We start from the raw sequence: 20,818 nt of genomic DNA on the forward strand, positions 1-20,818 counted from the left end.
CAAAAATTTTGGGAGGAAATTTGTGGAGGAAAATACAGCTTAGTCTGAGTTTTCTAAAACTTTGGGGGAAAAATTAAAAATATTGTGATTCCTGGAATGACTTGGACTGCTGTGTTTTCACCTCTGCAAGAGCATGCATCTTGGACACTTCAAAAAGTCTTTTTTTTTTGGGTTTTCTTTCTCCCAGCCCTTTCCTTTGAGCCCAGACATCCTCAGACCTGGCAGAACAGCCAAGGTATGCAGCCATGTGCTGAATACCATGTTGCCAATAATACAGCAATTTTATCTCTCTCTGAACATCAGAACTTTTTTCCAATAAAATGGTAATTTCATTCTAAAAAGACTTCTCCAGCTTTCACATTCATAAAAAAAAATAAAAAAAAAAGAAAAAGAAAAAAGAAAAAAGACTTGCAAGGATTAAGGAAGAACCTCAAATTTATTATTTCCATTAGACCTGCCACAGTTCTTTAAAGGATTCCTTTCTCTGGATGTTGAAGTGCTCCTGCTGGGTGCTGCAGGGCTGGACACCCTTGTGGCCATCGGGTCCCACGGCAGGAGGGACCACAGTGCTCCCCTGTGCCACCCTGGGGACTTCTAACAGAGCCACTGTGGTGCTCCAGCCCAAAAATGCATCACCCCAGCGGCCCCCAGGCAGGGAACATGATGGAAGGTGACTCCATGAGCATCCTCCTCAGATCTTTCTTCATTCTTCTCTTTTTTCTTTTTTCAGTTTCTCAGCTCACTCGATTTGAGGTTGGGATGCACAGTCTGGTAAATATGACAGCAACAAGGGACTTTAAAGTCTTTTCCTGGTCATTACTTATTGATTGCCTTACAGAAAACTCCACTGGGACTGAAAGGGGGACTGAAATTCATTCTGAAAAGCATTAATCCCTCTTTCTTAATCAGACTGAGTTAGATTTTTCAGTTTTTTCAAGGTAGAAGCTCCAGGGGTAGAGTTTTCCTCAGCTGAAACATCTCAGCTGAAGAGATGGGACAAATGGGAAAAAACCTTTCCAGTTTTTTTGTTTGTTTGTTTGGTTTTTTTGTTGTTTTTTTTTTTTCTGACTGTTCCCAGAGGGTCCCCTTGCTTTCCCCAGCACTGAAGCTCTCATTGCTGAGAGGGGGGACAGGTTTACAGGTTTTATATGAATTAAAATGAGAGCTTGTGCCCATCAGAGACCAGGTCAGCATCAATTTGCAGTTTGTACAAATTAATACTATATCATAAGAAAATTCAATACAGCAGCTTTTGTGTAAAACCACCCCAGGGTGCTTTGCAAATAAAACACACTAAAATGCCATGTGCAAGGTCTGCTCCTCACCAAATGATAAATATTGATGCCCCAAACAGAAGGGATATTTATGCTTAAACCTGCAAGCATTTATTGATTTTTATTCCATCCTGACTGTGGTTGAAATACAGGTTGAAAGAACAGCCCCACACCAGTGGGGTGTCCCCCAGCCCAGGGGACACCCTTTGGCTGGGGACACAAAACGTGCTTTAAAGCACTGACAGCACTCTGAGCATCTTGTGTGAACATCTGTATTTTAAAGATCACACACTGCCGTGTAATGCTCATCAAATATCTGCTGTGAGGGTGGGGAGCCCTGGCACAGGGTGCCCAGAGCAGCTGTGGCTGCCCCATCCCTGGAAGTGTCCCAGGCCAGGTTGGATGGGGCTTGGAGCAACCTGGGATAGTGGAAAGTGTCCCTGCCCATGGCAGGGGGTTGGAACTAATGATCTACAGCCCAAACCATTCTATGATTCGATGAAAATGACTTTCCATCACCCAAGTGTTGGAGGGGAGAGGGGATGCCCACAGGGCTGCTGGCACAGGTGGCCCCCACGCTGCTGGGGACAGAGGTTTCTCTGGCACACCTGAACATGCCAGCCTTGAGACAGCCTCCTCTAGCAGGCTGGAAAAGCATGAAAATCAGAGCAATAAATAGATCAGGAGTGATAAGAAATGTGGAGGAGGAGGCAAGAAAGGAGCCTGACAAAGTTCAGGACCAGTGCAGGGTGGACATTTCCTGTATCAGGATAGCAGATTACACCCAGGCTCTTTGCAATGCCTTGCTCACTTTTCCCATCCAAGCCTGGTACACAGTAGGGTTGACTTTTTTTTTTCCCCCCTCATCTGCACACCTTCAGTATAGGGAAGAAATGATTGCCATTTTGGGAGAGCAAATCAGCTCTACCTGCCATGGAGCAGGCAGAGATTTACCACCGTCATTTAGCACACCACTCATAGATTAAAGGGGCTTGTCCTTTTCACTTCACTTTATTTATGATTTTCAAACAATAAAGCATTCAGGGAGAAATTATGGCTCTGTTAAGCCATAGGTGTGTCCATGTTCATCCCCCATAAATGTACCTGAGGGCTGGAAGTTCATCAGTTCGAATTCAGGAATGAATCAGAACTGAGCCAAGCAAATATTGGACCTAGACCAGCTTGGGCTTACACCAGCTTTACAAAAACCCTTTTGCTTTCAGACTTCAGGCAAGGTGCAGCTGTTTGTGCTCCAGTCTGGGCTTCACACAACCCATTGTTGCCCAAACGTTTATGAATGTTAATGAAAATTTAGTGAGGGTGTATTTTTCAAGGCTGTTTTTCCACATGGCCGAGTCCCTGCGCAGCACTGGGGGTGTGCAGGAGGGAGCCACTGCAGGGACACATCTTTAGGGCCCAGAGCAGTCTAACACATAGGAGCTGGCACAATTTGAAACCCAACAGTCAGCCCAGCTAAGGAGAGCTTGGAGTTTAGCACCACATTAATGAATATAACATTTAAAAACAGTTTTCCTCAGCTCAGACCTGCACCTCGCCTGCTCACCTGGATTTCCCTCCCACACCCCAAGTGGTGGCAGTGCCTGGGCCACACCATGTAGCACAGACCAAACTCACTCCAGTGCTGCCAAGCCACAGCCAAAAGGACACAGCCTTGCCCTCACCTGCAGGGGAGGTTTAGGAAGCTAGAGGTTGATATTTTTTCCACTACTTGTTTTTTTCCAGCAGACATTGGATTCCCAGGGACCCTCCCTCTTCAATACTCACATCACTGTTTTTAGAGGGCTGGACCAATCCTGACTGCCAGTTCCCTCCTCTCACTGCCTAACACTCCCTTCCCCCTTTTGCCATGGACAATCCCATGCCTTATTTGTGTTTATTCCCACCACTAGAAACTCATTCTCTTAGGAATGGTGTATCTGTCAAAAAAAAGAGAAGAAATAAAATAATGTGACAGGTTAAAGAGTGGATGGACTCATCACATTACTGACACAAAGGTGAGCAGGAGCTGGCACCCAAATATGCAAACAGCACACAGCCCTCAATATCCTAATGTATTTTAGAGTGGTCATTTCTAATTAGCTCTTGAATCCAACACCCTACTTAGCCTAATTAGAGACATAACAAAAAACTGAGCTCACATGCACATTGAATATGCAGATCTCTAATATCCAGCACTGCCCTGCTCCAAAGACCAACAGCAAGCAAAGCCTCTCAACATCCAGCATGGATGGAAAACTGGTCCCAGCATGGCCCTAAACTGGTCCCAGGAAGCCAATATGTTGAAAATCTGCACCATTAACTCCATTAAAATGCTTTAAATGTGAATCTGAAAGGTTTTGATGAGAATTATGTTATTGGGGGAAAAGAAGGCAAACCCACGGTTTAGGAGATACTGCATTTATATTTTGCATCTTAATCCAGAAGATTTTACAGTCTAATTTAAACCAGGAAACAGAAGGAAGATAGATGAGGAGGAGGACTAGCAGGGGAGAATCATAAAATGGTTTAGGCTGGAAAGGTTGCTTAAAGGCCATCTAGTCCAACCCCCTGCAACAATCAGGCACATCTTCCATTAGACCAGTTTGCTCAGACCCCTGTCCAACCTGACCTCGAATGTTTCCAGGGATGGGTCAGCCACGACCTCTCTAGGCAACCTATGTCAGTGTTTCTCCACTTTCATTGCAAAAAAACTTCTCTGTGATCTTTTTTTTAGGGTAAAACCATCCTCACCCCATCCTATCCCAGCTTGCCCTGGTGGGAAGGCTGTCCCCAGGTGCCTGTGCCAGGGCACCAGGAGGGTTACAGGCACCCTCGCAGATCTACCAGGCCAGACAAAATGGGCATCATCTCCAGAGCAGGCTGGTTCCAAGGGAAAACACCCCTGCACATCCACAAGGCACCAAAAAAACACAGACAAACTGCTCTGCCCCGTGTGCACACGCCTCATTTTCAGGGATGGATTTGGCCATGCAGAGGGAGGATTTCACTGTGGATGGACAGAAGGGGTGCCACCAGCTCCATGGAAACCCGGCCAGATGGGCCTGGTGGCCGTGCCCAGGCTCAGCAGCAGCGACACCGCCAAAAACACGAGCACTGTTAATATTGAACACGGAGCAGGGACGTGGTAAAACCTAGCAACCCCTCGGCAGTGGTTATGCAATTCACCTTTAATCGCTCGGAGGGAGCCGGCATCGTCTCAACACCTCCCCTCCCCCGTTTCTATATGTGAGGGCTTTTTCTCCCCTGTTGCTAAACCTTAAAGTGAGAGGAAACAAAGAAATCACTATTGCATAATACAGACCTACAGGCAAGTCGTATTCCTGCTGTTTTGGAAACATTCGGGGAGGGCAAATCGAAAGCTGAGAAGAGCCATGTGATAGAATCCTAATATTTTTCTTCTTTCTTCCATTTTCTTATTTCCCAGTTAAATACACTCACTCTCCCCCAGATCTGTTAGACCCCATTTAATACTGAGAAATCAAGGAAGTAGGGTCTTTGGCAGTGATAATTATTGTCAGTAATATCATAATTATATTCCACATATCCACAAAACGTAAGGTTATGAATTGTCACAATTGCATTGTTTCTCAAAGCAAAAATGAAATTATTGAGAGTGAGGGTTTGCTTCAGGCTTTTCCCACCCTGCATCACTGCCAGGCCAGGGTGCTCCCCATCAATCCATCTGCAGCAATCTGGGGTAACAGCAGCAGTGGTTTCCCTTGTGGAGATGCTCAGCTCCAGTGTGATGCTGGCTGCAGAGGGAATATGAACCCCAGAGCCCTTAGAGCATTTTAGGGCCACCTCAAGGGCCCAGGATGGCTGGGTTGCCACCACACTTGGTGTGTGGAAGCCAACAATTGCAGTGCCACAGGCGTGCTCTTGCTCTGCTGTTTATTCTCATGTCTGGTAGCACAGCACAGCAGAGGCTGGGGGAGGATTACCTCTGTGTTTCTCAGGAGAACCCACTCTGTTTAGGTTTTGGTTTGTTTTAATGTTCCTGAACATGTTCTTGGCATGGTACAACAACTCGAGGAGGTGGATTACCCCAAAGCTGCTCAGGATCCACCAGAAGGTACCTACCCAAAACACAGCATTTCTGTAGTCACTGGGGTGTCCCACAGGAATGCACAGATAAGAGAGGGCCTGTTGCTCCTTAGCAGAGATTCAGCCTTTCCCAGGACAGGTCTAAAGCTCTGGTTTGGTCAGTGCCAGGGAGCTCTGGTTACTGTGAGGAAACCTTGGGTTTAGGCAAGGTCAGACAGGGAGCTACAGCGGTACGTGGAGGGAGGACTGCAGTCATTTCTGGCTCTCCTGCAGGATGCTCCACCTCAGGCAGGTCAGTGCTCTGCATTTCCCATTAGCAAGACACCTCTCTTCCTGTGCCTCGGTTCTCTGAGTGAAACATGGAATCAGCATTTCCTGACTTCGTGGGGCTGTTGTGAGAATACACACAAGCATGTAAGCTCAGTGTATGAGGACACCTGAAGTTTGCACAAAATAATTTAAAACACCTCCAAACCCCAATTCTCAACTCCCAAGGAGTACAAGTACACTTTTCTTCCCACTTCATGTTTTTCCCACATGGAAGAGGGGCCTTCCATTAGCCCCTGAGCCAAAACCCTTGGAAAGACCTTGAAAACAAGATAACATATGTGGTGTGGATCCTTTTGCTCTTTTCTGTTAGCTAGCTAACCACCCTAGAAAAACAAGCCATAAATCAATTGAAAGCTTAACCTACAGTCTGCCAATCTGAAAAGCAGACACTGCCCCAGGAATGCGACCACAGCTCGCTAAAACAATAGGAACAAAGGAAAAAAAAAAAGAAAAAACCCGAAACAATTCTAACTTGCACTTAGTAATTCAGCAGAGCTGCAGAAACATCAGGCAGGCAGCGATTCCCACGAGCTCCACATCACCTTGAGCCCACAGTCTCCTCCTGAGCAGTGAGGTGCAGAGGGCTCTGGTGTCCAGGTGAAGAGGGGGTTCAGCCTCCAGCTCATCTGGAGAGAATTAAGGCAGCTCAGACGTCTCCTGTAAAGAGACTGAGGGTCCCTAATGAAATAAATTTATTCATGACACCTAAGAGCTGGCTTTTCCACTTTTCCTCTTTTGTTTTTAAGCTTTCAGTAGAATTAGGGCTCTTGTAGATTTTGGTTAAGGCATCGCTGCTTGACTTCATTTTCAGGGGTGTAAAGGCACTCTCTGCCTGCTTTGAGCAAGGCAAGAGAGGCCAGGGGCTGGCTGGGTGTTGTGGGGTGAGCTGGACACAGCCCTGGTGCCAGGGCTGCTGGCTCCCAGCGTGTCCTGGGCAGCTTCCAGCAATCCAGCAGGGCTGCCCAGGGGGACACACAGAAGGGACAGTGTGTGAGGGCTCCAGCCCTGCTCAGGGGTGATTGAATGACAAGAATTACAGCCCAGCTTGACATCTGCCCTCGAGCAGGCTGAGGGTTGGTGCCGTAGGACAGTCTGCTATTTTCTTGTTTCCTGGCATGAAGAGGAGCCATCAGAGGGATGGTTCTCCTCAGAGACACAAAATCATCTTTACATAAACACCAAGACTTTCAAGGGCTGGGAGCCTCTAGATCATCTGCAATACTCAAAGCACTTTTATGACCAATGCAGCAAAGCAAACAAAATGCCCTTTTTTAAAATGCGATTTTGTCATCAGTGAGGTTAATGCATCAAATCAGGACCAGTCTTCAGAACAAAATCCTGCTCAAAAGACTAGAAATTAAGGGAATAAGGAAAGAAACCTAATGAGATTGTGAACTCAAAGTGAATTTATGAGCCCTGACCACAAAGCAGTATGGAACAGTAGCAAGACACTCATTAACAGCTTGCAGTTGCTAATGGATGACTAAGAGAGAAAGTTTGCTGTAAATAAATGCTACTATTGCTTCAGGACTTCTGATTTTGTAACTGGGGCACTTGTAAATCAACATCAGAGCACTGCAAGCCATGGGATACCTGCTCCCAGATCAGGCCAGCTGGAAATGAAGCCAAAACCAACAAGTTTCCCAGACTGGGGGTTGCAGGAGCTGTCTGGGGGAAACAGTGCCTGATGCTCCAGGCTGCCCTGTGGAGTCCTTTCATTATTTAGGCAGAAGAAAAAAAAACACCCCTTTCTCCCCTCAATTGCACTAAAAACCAACCCTCAGTCAGCCAGAGAAGTGGCCTGTATTTTTAATACCTTTTTTTTGCACTTCATTACTGAGGGCCTCGAGCAAACTCTGTCATCAGCGATGACATAAGGAATAGAAGCAGTTGCAGGGCAGTAGAAGTGAAGGGGAAATTAAGCCATTTAACACACGAGCAGGAGACGTGTGTTTGGGTCGAGGCTGGGATTTTTTTCTAATTAAAAACCTGGAGAAAATCTCCTTGTCTCTAATGGAATAAGCACCAAGGCAACTTTATCTGGCCCACGGACTCCCCCCGCTACCGCTGTCTGCTGTAAGAAAAGCAGGAGGGAGGAGTGGGCGAGTCTGATTTCTATGTAAAGATTGTACAGCCAGACCTGCCCTGGAGCTGCAAAGCAACCAGACACTGGAATCCAGCCAGTTTTGTGTCGTTTCTGCAGGGCTGGCCAAATGTGCTACTGCTATTTTGGCTCCATCCGCTTCTTTCCCCTTTTCTAGCCTAATTGCTGTGGCTCCTTGATTTCTGCTTAATGGAAAGGGTTAAATAGTTTATTATACTGGAATTTGATTTGCAGAAAAAAGCTTTGATGTTTTCATGTTGCTTTTGATTGGCAAAGCAATTGTGATTTCTGCTGCCATGGTTAATATTTGGAAATAACCTTTAACTGTTTATGCAAACACAGCTCGCCCTGTCCTTTCCTGTGAATTACTGAAGTCTGTGGAATTAACCCTCACTGCTTCTCTGTGAATCTTCACCACACTTTCTGCTCTGCTTTTCTTATGGGCTGATGGAACGTTTTTACATGTCAGGTGAGGCTGGAGATCAAGCGTAAGAAATGCCGGGCTGCTGGTGTGAAATTATTCCTCGATCCTTAGTCTGAGGGGACTCACAGAATTATTCAAAAATAGAGGAGGAGCAGTCTTGTGAACACAGGAATGAGATTCCTGTTCCCATCTAGGAGAAAAGTGCCCTGACCACACCAGAGTGTGGAAATTCGAGTGCTTGGCTGGTTGTGCTAATTATCTCCCATGGCAGTGGTGATGCCAACCTATGAGGAAACCACAGTGATTTGACAGCAGGGATTTTTACTTCCATGAATTTATTGTCCTTTTGTTTGGAGACATGTCAGTGCTGGGTATGGAAACCAGGGCTCTCACCCTGGTTTAGATAACACAGAATCTGTAGCACAGTGTCCACTGCCTCACTGAGGAGCAGGGAAAACCCCTCCTGTTCAGTAGGATGGAAAATTCCTCCATGCTCAGATAAGGGATTTGGAAAACAACTGCTTTCAGCAGGCTTTAAGAGGTAACACTCCTATTTCATGTCATCCTATACCACACTTCCCACCTGAAAAGGCGTCATCCTCAAAAGCAGGCACTAGAAACTTCTTTAAGGACCTTTTAATTGTGGTGTTGGTTAATACAGAAGGCTGTAAGATGTACAAGATGGAAAGGAAGAATTAGAGATCAGTTGAAACCTTCCACAGCAGAGATGCTGCAGCTCAACACTCACAGGCAGAAAGACACCTTGTTTGGAAGCAGAACAGGACCACATTTTCTTCCTCAAGTTATCAGCTAGCCTGACTGGCCTAAATATTCCTTTTAGAATATGTTGGTAATAAAACCTTTGAAGCTGGTGTGGGATTAACTCTGGATGTTGCTTTGAAATCTGACATTGTGATAGGGAAAATCAGAAATGCGTGGTAGGGTTGGCAGGGAAGCTGTTTGCAGCCCTGCTCAGGAAAGAGTGGGGCTGGAAAATGCACCTCTTTCACAGGCAAGATATCATGCTGGGTCATTGCAAAAGCTCATTTATATCCTCTCTTTTTCAATGTCCTGCACTGGGTGGCTTAGAAAGAGCATTAGGACAATGCAAAAGTGATCAGACAGCATCTTCCCAACTGCTGGTGGCCTCTGGCATTTAATTTTAATCAGCCTTACTGGACCATTTTTCAAGAATTCTACAGCTTTTTGAATTAATTTGTGTTTCTGGTATCCATAACACCTTGTGACAGTCACAGGTGGTTTCCAAGGTGTCACTGAAGATGAATAGAGACATAGGCCACTTCTGTTTTGGTAACATTGAGCAAGTCCTTGCAAATACTTTTCCACCTTAACCGGAGAAGAGACATCAAGTGGGATCTGGCTGGACCCCAAAACAAATAAATAGTGCTGATGTTCAGAAAGGAAACACCAGTTGTCCTTAAATAGTCAAGCATTGTTCTCTGACTTCCTGCAATAATCTCTGCCTTTTTACCCAAAAAGATTCCTAACTCTGTGGGTCCAATACTTCTCTAGTGTCTGCCCGCTGTGTGTTTGCAACATTTGTGATTTTTATCCTTTTTCTTTGAACAATCCTGTGCCTAATACATGGCACGTGGCATTTGGTGGCTCTGGAGGGTATGGAGTGGATATTCCATGTCACCTCCAGGATAAAATATCCATGAGGTGATACCTGTCTCTAAAGTTTGGTGTCACCAGTCTGGTGAGTGCCAGGGAGACACAGGAAATAAAGAGCTGCCCCAGGAATGGGGCCCAGGGCAATGTGTGGCCACATCAACAGTGACTGATGGGATGGTGAGGACAACTGGGGACTTCTCTCTTTAATCAGCAGTGCCTGAGCACTCACAGCAGCCACTCTTGGGGAAATCTAGGTGATAAAACCGTGGAGGTGTGATTAAGAGGGCAGAGCAGCCCAGAAACACTTGGAGTGAGGTCCAGCGTGGCTGGGCATGGAGGCTTCAGCTGAAGGTGACCTGCAAAAGCTGCTCAAAATCTTCAGAGCTTTTTAAAATAGGGAATATTGCTGTGGCTGGAGGATGGGGCTGGCAGATCTTGTACCTGATGAGAAGATGTTGCCAGCAAAGGGGAGGCTGAGCCATGGCTGGAGACACCATGATGATGGGAGATGATGGTCTGGAACCTGCCAGGGTGAGCATCCAGCACCACAGCACAGTATTCATTGTTCTCTAGAGCTGTCTGGGAGAGAGGAGAAAAAACAAAGTAAAGCAAGAGGGAATCCTGTGTTCCAATCTGCCACCTGTATTTTTCTCCTAGGAATTGTGGCGTATTTTCCCATTTTAATTATCCTCTTTCCATCTAGATCTTGTTCTTCTGTAAATTAGTGACTGGCATAAAAAGGGGAGGTGACAGACACAACCCAATTAACTTTTGCTGGTGATTCATCCTTAAAAGTCTCTGCACATTCACAGGGCTGTGATGGGACATAGGCATGGAATCCTTTCCCCAACACCTGGCCAACTTGGGTGTTAAACGTGCACACCTTTTTGTGGCACCTGATCCCTTGCTGAAGAAGAGTTCATCCTGCACATTTCATTTCTGCTGAGGAGCACTGACCCAAACCTGTCCTGTGAGATATCACAGGACCTGTGATATCTGGTTCTCCTCAGTCTTGAAGAACTTCCCTGTGTGGAGTCCAGGGACACAGGCAGTGGCAGGTAACAATGGATGTGCATTACTGATAAACTGAAGAATCTGCCACCAAAATATATTTGGAGGCCAATTTGACATTTTACTGATGGGTTGTCCAACCTGCATATTTTATTTAAGTTATGCTTACAAATACGCCGTGACCTCTGAACACTTCAGTAATGGGTTTGAGCCAGGAGTGAGTTTTGTTTCACTGAAGTAATTATTTATTCACTTAATGGGGACTGATGGTTCTGCTCAGCTGGGAGCTGTACATAATTAAAACCATGGTCCCTGCCCCAGGAGGCTTCCAGTCTGAAAGATGAAGCAAAAGCTGTGCCAGCAGAAATTGCAGGAGTCCTGTGTGCTCAGACTGCAGGTTCAAAAAATTACATTTAAAAAAGAGAACCCAAATGTCAGCTCTTCTCATACAACTTGAGACAGGGCATTTGGAGCTAGCATGTATTTAACAGAGGTTTCTGCTTGTATGGCTGCAACACTGAGAAAGAGATGATTGCTATAGGTCAGAGGTGCTCCCAAAGGCTGTAAGATAAATTCAAACTTGGAGAAAAAAAATGTATATATATATATACATTTCCCAAACCAGAGCTGCCCCCCTTAAACCTGGCCCAGGAAAGTGTGGCAGCCAGTGCCAGACACCTTGCCCCAGGCAGAGCAGTGTTGATCAAAGAGACCTGGGCCAGAGCAATCCTGACATACAGCTGTTGTGCAGTTGCCAGGAGCCACTGCCTTTCCCCAGACCCAAAGAAGGGCTCTTGTTCCTGAAAGCTCCACTAGTTTTTCACTAATTATATAAATTGGCTTAATAAAAGCTGTTACTTCTCCATACAAATCTTGTGTCTCTTTGAATAGGTTGGCACATTTCCTAATAGAACCAGAAACTGCTTCTTAAACAGAAATTTGACCATTATTGTTATTAAAATAGGAAAGGAAATGGAGGCTCGTTCACAACAAAGTGATATTTATTGCTCAGTTTAATTGCCTAACCTAAAGCACATGACTGGGGATTTGAAGGGGCTGATTTGCAGTTTGGTCATCCTTTGAAACAAAGCACTCAGGGTGAAATTGCATGTTGGAGCTCACTGACTGAAATGGCTCAGGCAGCTGAGAGAGGAGCAGAACTGTTACCTAAGCACCAGCAAGACTCCTCAAACATCTCACACTGGGACTTCATGGCTCAGTCTCTGGGACATGTGCAGGTTTTATGGCATTAAGACACAAAGGGAACAACTCAAACAAGCATTTTCTGCCCAGCCCCTCCGCAGCAAGCACTGAACCCAACATTTTCCAGGAGTGATTCAGCAGCATTCTGCAGGGGGTGGGAGCTGCCCTGCTCCAAGGTCTGTCAACTTGCCATAAATCCAGCATGATGGCAATGAAATGATTTTTCTTCTGGATGCCTGGAAAGCTGCTTTCAGAAGTGGCTATACGGACAGCATGACCTCAGGGGCTGGGAAGGTTTGACTCTTGGGCACAGGAGCTCGTGGCTGTGGGAATTCACCAGAGGGACACCCTCTGCCCACAGTGATGGCCAGGAAAGATGCCCATGTGAACCAGAACCCCATACTTCAAACAAAAAAAAGTCTAAAGTCCTTTTCCTATCATTGAGAGCAAGGATTTTCCCTAAAGTCTCCCTGAATGTCACCAATACCCTGCCATGCCAAGGGCTCCCAGCACAGCTCCTCTGCGGCCAGGTGGGTGGGACCCGAGGGCTCTCCAACAGCACCGTGCTTTTCCTTAAGTGGCATCTTGTTTATTATAATGTAACTGTGAGGCTCTGAGCTATTCCCATAGCACTTTTAGTAATCAGCCCTGGTATGTTGAAGGGCATATTTGTCATGTCTCAGCCAGTCTCTCAGAGAAACAGTCACGGGTCATGTTAGTTACCTAATTTATATGTCAGGGCTGGAGGAATGAATCAACAGCATTTTTTTGTATTTTTCCAGACAGTAGCTTGATATTCCCGGCATGCTGAACCCTAGGAGTTCCCTTGCTTTTGTGATCATTTGCAGTCCCTCCTCATTTGGCTGATGTGGCAGTAATTCAAGCAGAAAAATGTGCTATGAGCACAGAGAGACAGCATCTCCCTCCCAGCTGACCCTCCAGGGCAGCTCCTGTGTGTGCAGCCCGTGCTGTGAGAGTGTCCAGGCACCACTTTGGGGGATCATCCCAAAGGCCAGGAGCAGCACCCCGTTCCCATGCAGAGAGGGGTTATGGAGTGGGCAGAAGCAGTGCTGGGAGGCTCTGTCAGCTCACTCTGCTGCTGCACACACAGCCATGGTGCAATTCCTTCAGTGCAAATGCCACTCCTGTGCTTGAAACAGGTGAGGAAATTTTGGCCATGGAAAACAGAATCTGCCAGAGCTGGACCATGCTGCCAGGGCAGTGGTGGGGTCACCATCCCTGGAGGTGCTCAGATGTGTACATGTGGCACTGGGGGACACAGCTTAGTGGTGGGCTTGGCAGTGGGGCTGGGTTGATGGTGGGAGTCGATGATCTCAGAGGTCTTTTTCCAATATTAATGATTCCATGATCCTTATTCCATTAGAGCTCTCAGGGGGTGGCCACAATGAAAGCAGGGAGCTGAGGCAAGAGGCCAACACATCCAGCCCATCCCAGTGCTGGGGCCAGGGGCTGCCCAGCACTTCCACATGGATATTCATGCTGGGACTGAACACAATCCCATCTGAGAGGCAGGTCCTCTCCAGCAATGAATCTGGGTTTGTTTATTCCTATCTGGCCGTGTCTGGGGAGATGGATATAGGAAACTGTTCCTGATGGAAGCAATATCTGCAACACAAAGCAGTGGCTGTGCAATTCCCTAAATCCCACGGGATCCCTGTACATCCAGCAGGGAAGGGGACCCTGGCTGCAGTCTGCAAAGCAAAGAGCAAATGTTTCAGTGCTCCTGGGGCTTGAGACAGCTTTGCCCAGGCTCAGGGCTGTGGGGTGACCCAGGGCTCCCCACACTCCTTTAGGGGTGTCCCTGCATTCCCAGAGGGCTTAACCTGGGATGTGAGGAGGGGAGCAGGGCAGGGATCACAAAGCCAAGAGGAAGATGTTTTACAAAGATCCGGTTTGCTCCAGGCTGGCGGTGAAATAAAGCACAAGGCTGTGTCCCCAGGGGCCGTGGGAAACACGGGCAGGTGGGGAGGGGAGAAATAAATCCCAACAGGCACAGCCTGCCTAATGGGGAAACGCAGAGGAGCAAATTATTACCTTGGGGTTTTTTTGGTTTGGTTTTTTTTTGCTTTTTTTTTTTTTTTTTTTTTTTTTTTTTTTTTTTTTTTTTTGCAAGACGAAAGATCACCCATTAACTGTTTCTGGAAAATGCTTTCCAAAGCCTTTTGTGCAGTAATTTTTCTTAGAAGGGCTGTCCCAGCTCCCCAGGCATCCCGGGCGCTGCCAGGGGAACGCCCCTGAACTTGAACTCGTTTATTTAGCTTCGACTTTTCTCTTGATGGAGTACCTGGACTTAGCCCAAACCTCAAGAGTAAGTTATAGCCAAATATTTTTGAGGTTGGTAATGAGATACCAAAGCTTTACTTTTTGAAGGAAAGAGCCCTGTCCCGAATTCCCCCGCACATGTGGGGCCGATGCTCCGGGGGCAGGGCTGGGTATGGCCGGGCTCTCCCCCAGGGGAACCCAGCACTCACAGATCTCACTGCAGAGCAAACATCTGGCCATTTCTGTGCTCACACACCCACAGCTCGGGGTTAATTGCCACAGATCGTGGCCTTCCCTACCCTAAATTCCTACTTGGCTCCTGAAGTCTCCCACTTTCCAGCAGCCTAGAAAGATGGTGTGACCTGCAAAGACTCTGTATTTGTGCGAAATCCTGAGAAAGGATAAGTGCCTTGAGATCTTCAGGCTCTGGTGCAAAGCAGCATTATAAAAATCTGCAGCTTCCCTGGGAGAATAGTCAATTAGCAGCCAGATGCCCCCCCCCAGCAAGGGAAAAGGTAAATTGCTTTGGTTTCCCCCTGGTACTTATGGTTAGTGCCAATCAGATCTGGGATGGTAAGAATAAAATATGATTGAAACTTCTGGCTCTTGCAAAAAGCGTATGTTTTAATTAAATTGAGAACTAGCTGGTTAATCAGCGCAAGGACTAATGGTCTGATTAGCAGGAAATGCCTGGTGAAAAATAGACCCTCTGTTCTGCTGGGCTGGGGGGAGATCCATGGGCTGGGGACACAGCCCAGAGCCGGGGGGGCTGTCAGGGCTTTGCAAAGGGCATCCAGGCTCCATGGGAGGACCCCCGGGAGCAGGCACATCCCCGACCCCCAAAAACGCCTCTGGTGGGGAGGCGAGCAGGGAAGGATGTCCTGCTCCCCCTCAAGCGTGTCCCTGATGAACGCCCAGCTGCTGAAAGCCTTTTCAGGGTTTCAGGGGATGAGGGGATGCCAGGGGGGCAAGTGAAACTTCTGGCCTCAATTACCTTTGAAAGGGAGAGTGTAAGGATGGGGGAGACAGGACTGCAAAATCAATTTGAAATTTACTGTGCCAAGCGGGTAGGAAAAGCCAAAACAACAACAAAAACAACAACAACAAAAAAAAGCGCCCAGCACCATGCAAGAAATAAAGTTTTAAAATTAAAGAATCAATGGAGAAACGTCCTTCTGGCCACCCCTTCCCCCACAGTGCAAAGCACAGGCTTCCTTCTGATTAAAGCTCCGCCTGGAGCATTTTCGGTGGCAGGAGGCCAGGAGAAAGCTTAAGGTGCTCTCTGCAGTTTAAGGTGGAGCTGTGTCCTTCGCCTTCCCCAGCAGCATCAGGAGATGGCACGGCGGAGCAGCATCCTCGTGTTGACACGGTGTCACCCCGGGCACGGTGACACCCCAGACATGCCATGGGGGCCCTGCTTTGCACCCCAACCTGAGCAAGGACAGGCTCCCTCTGGAAGAGGAGCCTCGCTGGGGTTTTGATCTGCTCTCAGCTGCCTGCCATGGCTTTCACCAAAAAACGAAACGGGGTGTGAGGTGAGAGGGAGGGGGTGCAGCAGTAAGACCTGCCCCACTGCTAGGAAGAAGTGTTTGGGATGGTCCTGCTGATGCTCTCACGCTGGGGTTTGCTCAGAGCGCTGGGATTCAGCCCCAAACCCTGCAGAAGCTTTGTCCATGGTGGTCCCCAACACCCCTGCTCTCACAAGGGCCAAACCCCCAGCACGGCCCCTGGGGATCAGCGCTGGGGCATGAACACCCCAAGAAACCCCTGGAGGAGGAGAGCTCTCACCTCTGTGTCAGAACAGGCTGGGGAGCAGGAAAGGGGAACTGACCCTGCCCCAACACAGAGGGGCTCCAGACACCGGGACCAGCACAAGCAGCCCATGCAGAGACCTGTCCCTGCTGCAGGGGCTATGGTGCCTGCTCCATGCCCTTCCTGTACGCAAGAGGATGCCTCAGTGAAAGGTCTGATGCACACCAGAAAGGCTTTATCCCACCCAGCATCCCCATCCTTGCCAGTGAGGGAAGGAGCTCTGGACAGCCTTGTCCCAAAACCACACGGGTGTCTCTTTCCAAAGACAACTGCAATTTTGGGAGAAGGCTCAGCTGGGGCTGCCTGTGGATTTGAGCTGCCCTTGGATCAGCCAAGCCCCTGGGGACTCCCCCCTGTCTCCACAGAAGGACAGAGGGGAGGGAGGTGCTTCTCCTGCTCTGGAAGGAAGCAACAGCGCCGTGAGGTTAAGAAATAACACACAGAGGTGATGCAAGTGCCAGCAGGATTTTCAAAATGGTCAATCCCAGCACTGAGCCCTCTAAACATGCACAGTGCCACCAAACCTTCAGTGTCACCCCCCCCAGTTAAAGGTGTCGTTCAGCATGTTGGCAGCATGGCAGTGTCTCCCATTTGAGGCTAAATACGTGAAATTAGACCTGGTCAGATCTGAACCAGGCTTTAAAATGGCACGTGCAGTTTTTAAATTGTGCCTGCTACAGAATACATTTTACAGAGATTTTTTTTTGAGATTGCATAGAGTAATATAATATTAATATAATAGAATCTTATAGAGATTTTGTTTTGGTTTTTTTTAACGTAATGTGAGGAACCAGGTGAAAAATGCTGTGCAGCTCTCAGAAAGCCCCAGATCCATCTGCATGGAGCCACCATTGAGACTGGAGAGCTGCCAAGTGCAGAATGTATAAATCATGAATCGAGCCCCCCCATTCCCCTCCCTAAATCACAATTGTTTTAAAAAGAAATAAAACATATTGGTTCTTTTAATTTGCCTTTTGGAGCCTGTGCCTGTAGGCACATTTTCCAGCTTTTCAAAAACACAAAGACTAGAAACTTCTCATTTCTCAGTGAAAGCTGAGCCTCACTTAATTACTTGCATCCAAGAGCCACAGCTTTATGAAAAATTCCAAATATCAGAAGATTGGTATTAAAATCACGGGGGCTGGCAATGCTGAGATTCCAGTCAGATGCAGGATATTCCTTTTATGGGTGTCCAAGAGGAGTAGGCACCAATGGGATGCTTTTCAAGAGTGACAAATATAATGAGTTTTGGTCAACTGACATAGAAGATAGACCCAATGTCTATGTTCCTTTGTCAGGTTTATCCTTGTTTCACAGTGACACTCAGCCCTCACTGGCTTTTAGTCATGGTGACAGTGGTAATGCACACAGGGATTTAACTGGGAACAGGGCAAAGGTGGCTGGCATTTGCACAAGGGTTTTGGCAGCCACAAAGCAAAGCACCTGGCAAGGGTGACTGGGAAACAGGGAGGTGCCAAGGGGAGTTTGGGGCTTAGAAAAGAAAAGCTGAGGCTCAGCCAGCTCTTCAGAGAAGCAGCCTGGTGAAATTATGTGGTATTTGAAACATCTTCAGGTCTCAACCTGCACCCCTATCAAAGCACTTCCATTCACCTGGGCTGCTCTCCAGGCTTTGGGTTTAACATTGCAGCCCTGACCCCAAGAAGCATCTTGGGATCTCAGAATCATTTAGGTGAAAAGACCTCCAGGATCATTGAGTCCAGCCATTACTCCAGCCCTGACAAGTCCATCATCATCTCCTTAAATGCCATCTATGTGGTTTTTTAACCTCTCCAGGGTTAGTGACTCTACCACTTTCTTTACCAGTTTGCTCCAATGCTTGAACACTCTTTCCATGAAGAAATTTCTTCTAATATCCCATCTAAACCTCCCCTGGCACACCTTGAGGACATTTCCCCTTGTCCCATTGCTTGTTACGTGGGAGAAGACCCACGTTACCCCTCACCTTACATCCTGTCCTGCCTTGGGGTTTCTCCTTGGGCTTTCAGTACTCTCTGTGGCAGTGTGGTTTCTTCTGGATTTCCTTCAGTGGCCATGTCCTCCCAGGCAGGCTTGGTGTCCCAGCAGCACAAGCACATTTCGTGTTGCTATTCATGGGAATGATGAGATAATGGCCTGAAATCTTGGTTCCTCTAACACAATTGAAAATGGAGCAAAACTGCAACTCTAAAAAGGAAGTCTAAATTAGGTTGCAGAAGAGAAAAGGATATTTGACAGCAGGAGCAGGCTCTGGAAATGCAGTCATTGTTTCTACTTATGGGTTTTGAAATGTAAATAATTTAACACCCAGCTAAGCAGAGGAAAATCTGCTATTTTTGGTTTATTCTGAACAAAGACAGCTGTGTATTCTAAAACATACAGTTCAGCATTAAAATAATAATAATACAGAAATAATGCTGTCGAGAATGTCTTTAGGTATTTACAACCCAGTGCCAGGGTCTGGGCTGGCTGTGCCTCGCATTACACTGGAACATTTGCAGCGACCTCGAGTCTCACCAGGTCATCAGCATGAACCCATAAATAAATGACTTGGTTGGGCTAATTCTGAGGCTTCATTAAAAATTTCAGCTGAGGGATAAAAGCACAGGGAGAGGTTACAAAGGCAGCCCTCAGTGAGATGGCAGCCTGACTCAGCCAGGCTGATTCCCAGTTGGGTGATGGATCTGGACTCAGAGATGGATCCTGCTCTCATTAACGAGGTTCCCACGGCTGCAGCGAGGCACCAGCTCTGTTCAGTCCAAAGCAGCACGGAGAACTGGATTGCAATTCAAATCCTGGTCCCCATTAAAATAACAACAGCTGAAGCAGGCACACAGACGTGGTTCTGGGAGCCAAAGATGAAGCCTCTTCCTTCAGAAACCTTATCTGACTTTCTGTTTGGGAATTGGTGCAATTAGTCCTGGTTTGCTTTTCTGTCCTCTCAGCTCTCTCAAATACACATTTTTTAAATAACTTGCTGAAGAAAGGGTTAAAACCCTCCCAGCTGTATAAAACCTCCTGCAAATGTCACTGCCTTTCCAGCTGTGCTTGCTGCCTGCTGATAGACTCAGCAACAATTTGATGAGATTTTGGTGGGATTCGCTCCTGTTTTTCTGCTGGGTGAAACCAGATGTGATGATGAAACCCCATCCACTGCCACAACAAGAGTAACCACAATATTGGGAGTAGCTGCTGCCCTTCCTTCAGTGTTCACTTGGCCTGGCCACATGAGACTGGGAATATTGTGCTTAGACAGGAAATCTTTGTAGTTCAGAGATGTACTGCTGGGTCCCTCCTCCTGGTCCAGGCTCTGCAGAGAGGACACAGGGATCAGGGAGGAAATTTTCCCCAGCACAAGGGCTGAGTGCCCACAGTGAGCAAGGGCTGCAGCTTTGTGGGCACATCCACCTTCCAGCATTCCTGCAAAGGAGGGCAGGTCTCTCCTGGGGGTGCTGATCACTTCATCCCCATCCCATCCCCATCCCCAGCTGGTGATGGTGGTGCAGTCTGGGCTCTCCCAACAACAAGGCTTCACAGGCCTGGCTGGGGAGGTGAAACCTGTGCTGGCACCTGCTCTGGCAGTGCCTCAGACATCTGGGCACAGCTGGGATGAGCCAGGTGGCATCTCCTCTGCCACGGATGGAAAGGTAGATGAAACTCCTTTAGAAATAAACAGGTATATCTTGGGTGGCCAGGGTTTCCTACACAGCACAGAAAATCTCCCTGCCATTGCCAGGCTGCCTGGCTGTAAACACATTGTCGAGCTGGAGGGCAAAACATAGTGGTGCTGATTCTTCTTGGAAAACCTGACTCTGGGTGTGGGGAGCACCTGGAAATCTTCCTCCCAGCCCTTATGTCAGTCCAGCCTCACTGGAGCTGCTGAGGCTCATTGAAATTCAGGGGGAGTCTTCCCATTGAGCTTTGAATAAGGTCATTTTTCTCTTCAATGTTCTTTTCTTTTTTCTTCTTTTTCTTTTTTTTTTAAACCTATGCTCAGTCTGGGGGAAAATGTATTTAAGCACAGAAGGGCTGCATTTGCAGCCGCGCTGCTGCTGTCTCCCCAGCAGCCATGTGGCTCTGGGAGAGGCTCCATTCCCACAGGGAGCCTGTCAGAGGGGATAACCTCCAGTGCAAAGCTCCTCAAGCACATTTCACCTCACTCCAAACACACCCAGACCTTGTGGGTCCAGCTGGGTTGATGTGGAATCAAATGCTGCTTGGGATGAGCTTGTTTTGCGTGTAAGAGATAGTGAGGGGAAGAGGTGGGCTGATGTGTCTAGGATAAGGTTTTTCTTGGTTTGGGGGTTGGTCTGGCTCCTTTCAGTGCATGCTTTTTATCTGTGTACCAAAATAGTAAGTTAGGAGTTATATAAAACATGTTATCCAGGGGATTTGGAGCACCTCTCAAAAAAGAGTGGTTATTCCCAATTTACAGATGGAAATGAGACTTACCCAGCGCTGCACACAGCGGTGGTGACTGAGCTGAGACTGTCCCCAGATGTGTTTGGTTCTCTCTCCTCAGGGCCACCACACCTGTGCTATTCAGTCAGCACAAACCACAAAATCAGACCTCCTTTGATCCCAGACCATCTCCCCTTCCACTTGACTCCAGGCATAAAAGGGGCCAGCAATTAATGCCCATCAGCCATACTCCAAAATGTCTGATTTTTGGGATAAAAG

General features: G+C 47.4%; 1 long non-coding RNA gene across 1 annotated transcript; it reads right to left on the bottom strand.

The window, feature by feature from the left end:
* Positions 1-418: 418 nt before the first annotated feature.
* On the bottom strand, positions 419-18,313 carry LOC111933347 (uncharacterized). The gene is made up of 3 exons (XR_002866653.2): positions 18,105-18,313; positions 10,274-10,411; positions 419-768 (listed from the first exon to the last, which is right to left on the bottom strand). It is a non-coding gene; the product is annotated as an uncharacterized LOC111933347 (long non-coding RNA).
* Positions 18,314-20,818: the final 2,505 nt, after the last annotated feature.

Source organism: Cyanistes caeruleus, chromosome 10, assembly GCF_971803275.1.
Source record: "Cyanistes caeruleus chromosome 10, bCyaCae1.hap1.1, whole genome shotgun sequence".
Taxonomy (NCBI): Eukaryota; Metazoa; Chordata; class Aves; order Passeriformes; family Paridae; genus Cyanistes; species Cyanistes caeruleus.